This window comes from Cyprinodon variegatus, unplaced genomic scaffold, assembly GCF_000732505.1.
Source record: "Cyprinodon variegatus isolate N-32 unplaced genomic scaffold, C_variegatus-1.0 Scaffold1533, whole genome shotgun sequence".
Taxonomy (NCBI): Eukaryota; Metazoa; Chordata; class Actinopteri; order Cyprinodontiformes; family Cyprinodontidae; genus Cyprinodon; species Cyprinodon variegatus.
This window is the reverse complement of record NW_015151986.1, coordinates 16,720-19,582: the sequence shown is the minus strand read 5'-3', so window position 1 is coordinate 19,582 and position 2,863 is coordinate 16,720. Positions and strand designations below refer to the sequence as shown.

The 2,863-nt window shown below is 39.0% G+C and overlaps 1 protein-coding gene across 1 annotated transcript in view; it reads left to right on the top strand.

The window, feature by feature from the left end:
* LOC107103810 (NACHT, LRR and PYD domains-containing protein 3-like) overlaps positions 1-2,863 on the top strand; it is a 24,638-nt gene that overhangs the window by 6,309 nt on the left and 15,466 nt on the right. The window lies entirely within an intron of this gene.

The window sequence follows — 2,863 nt, the reverse complement described above, 5'->3', positions numbered from 1 at the left end:
AACTATAGAGATAGCTCAGGATAACCTGAGCCACTCTAACTAGAAGCTTTATCAAAAAAACACTAGAAAACCCAGAGATATGAGAATTTACGTCAGCCTTCAATCCCCCCTCAGTACTTCACAACTCATGAATCTCTTTTCAGCTGCATCTGCCCCATTAGCGCTGTGGCTGGAGAACCATTCCACCCCCTTCAGTTTACGTTTTAGCTCAAGTCTCTCTCTTGGAGACTGTTTTACCTGAGAGCAGGGGGGAAGAAAATCATATTTGTAATTAAATATAACTAGGTCTACGTCATCAGTGTCGCCAACACCACAATGATTTCAGTGCAGCCACCAGCGCAGCGATCAGACGATAACTGATCTGTATAATGAAAACAGCTGCATGAGCTGGAACGCTGTAGAAAGCAACAATATTTATACAATAATGACTATTTATACAATAATGACCATTATTTATTTGGGGGGAATTATAACTCAAGCGATCTCTCCTCTCTCTCTCTCCTCCGCTGCAGCAGTGCAGACAGCATCGTGAAACTGCAGTAACCTTGGCAATATATTCACAGATTCGGCTTTTCCGGATTAAAATCTCATCTGCAGATTATTTATTCTACAAAACTGTCATGATTTTACTAAAGTTCAGACCCAAATGCAGAAGACTAAACAGGGAGACCAGGGGAAAAGGTTTAACAGATTTTATTTAAGAGATAATGCAGAGAGAAGTGTTGCTCTGAACACTGCTCAACCGGAACTGAAAAGTGAGGGGAAGGCACAGCGATTAGTTCAGACTCAGTGGGAAAATAGATTCGTGAACTTGGAGAAGAGGATTTGGTTGCTGACTCATGTTTCCAGATAAGTTTTTGAATCTTTGACTCCAGTCTGTATGCTGTAGTTCCAATGTTTGTCTGATTCGGTGGAGGGCGGAACAGGGTTTACCCAGAATGCGCTTGTTTGTAGGTGAATGGAGAAATTGACTGCCACTCAGATTTCCTGCGGTACTTGAACGGGTCATAGTGGAGATGAATACCTTTCTCAGTGTGAGGCTCAAACGATCTGTTGGGGAAAGTGGATCCAAACCTCCTGTTTGAACCCCAGCTCAGTTGGAAGCTCAGCTCCAGGGAGAGAAGGTCCAAAAAAATCCAGTTTGCAGGATGACTTCCTGCCGAGGGGCAAAAAACAAACAATGTTAAAACTCAGGTTGACAAGAACTCAGTTTGGCTCAGCAAAACTCAGCTTGTCTAGAGTACCCAAAACTGGCAAATACTCTGGCGTCGAGGTAGTGGCAGTCAGCAGCTTAAGAACACTCCGTTAACGAGGAAACCATCAGCAGGTGTGTGAGGAGGCGGACCAGAACCAGGCGCCTCCTGGTGGAGGAAGGGAGACTAACACAGAACACAAACACACAGACTGGAGTCGTGACAAAAACAGACACCTCTCTGCAACCACAGCAAGCCATACAGTGAGCTAAAACTGTAGTTTTCTCAAAACTAGTCTCCTTTGACGCTGGGAGAATTACATTGGACTCTATGGGGAGCTCACTGCTCCAAAAATGCTCCGTCTGCAAGTTGCAAAAATAATCAGAGAGAAATATTCAAAAGAGAGGTGGATTATTATCACATTTATTGAATTCGAAAATAATACTTTTCTGAGGAATTTCCAAAGCTTAAATGACAAATGGCACCTCTATTCTGTTATTAGAATAAGAATAAAATGAGCAATGACTACACTATAGACCACTGTACTGCCTCCAATCTTGTAGGATACACAGATAAACTCATCTGGATCAGACTACTACTCTTACTTTGGGAAGATAGGCCAAAATGTATTTTTGGAGATTATTTCTATGTTATTATAAGCATATAATAGCCAATAATTACACTATAGATCATTGTAGTGCCTCAAAACACAGATAACCTTATCTAATTCACACTACAACTCTTACTTTGGGAAAATGTGCTAAACTCTATTTATTTAGAGTTTTCATTGTTATAAGCATATAAAAGCCAATAATTACTTATGACTTAGACAGATTTATTTTGTCATTTTTTATACACAAGTGTAAACAAAAAGAAATTTCGTCAAGAATAGCTCTAGACAATTTCATATTTTAAAGTGAAGCCTTGAAAACAGTAATAAATACATTAAAAAGATATTTATATAAACATATGACGGTATATTTACAGTTCTAACATTCTTTTTTTTTCTCACTTTAGGAAGATAGGCCAAACTATTGTTGGAGAGTTATTCATTGTTATTATAAGCATATAATAGCCAATAATTACACTGTAGATCATTTTAGTGCCACAAAACTTGTAGCACACATAGATAACATCATCGAGTTCATACTACAACTCTTACTTTGGGAATATGTGCTAAACCCTTTTTTTTTAGAGTTTTTCATTGCTATTTTAAGCAGGCCAGGTGTGCAATCTCTGCAACAGGAACCACAGCACTGATCGTTGTGTGCACTGCACAAAGTTTGCAGGAAGGACTCACCTTGGGTTTGTGAAAACTGCTAAATGGGACAACTGTAGCTTCACATGTAGAGCTTTTCCTTGGGTGAAATAAATGTTACTCCAATACTAAAATCATACTGTTTGTCATTCTCTAAGCTGAAATGCTAAATGACATGAAAAGGCAAGAACAGACAAAATACAATTATTCTCTAAGTTGTTCTTTCTTTCACATAGTGAGCTTTGCAATATAAATGAGTCTGTTGGTGAACGGACAATATAAATAGGCTCTGCCTTGCCTTGTTGGAAAAGCATGGTTATCACCTGTTCTCAGCTTAGGAACTAGGACCCGTATGATATCTGGTTGTTCAATAGGTTTGCCTAAATAAAAGATTTAGATATGACTTATCAAG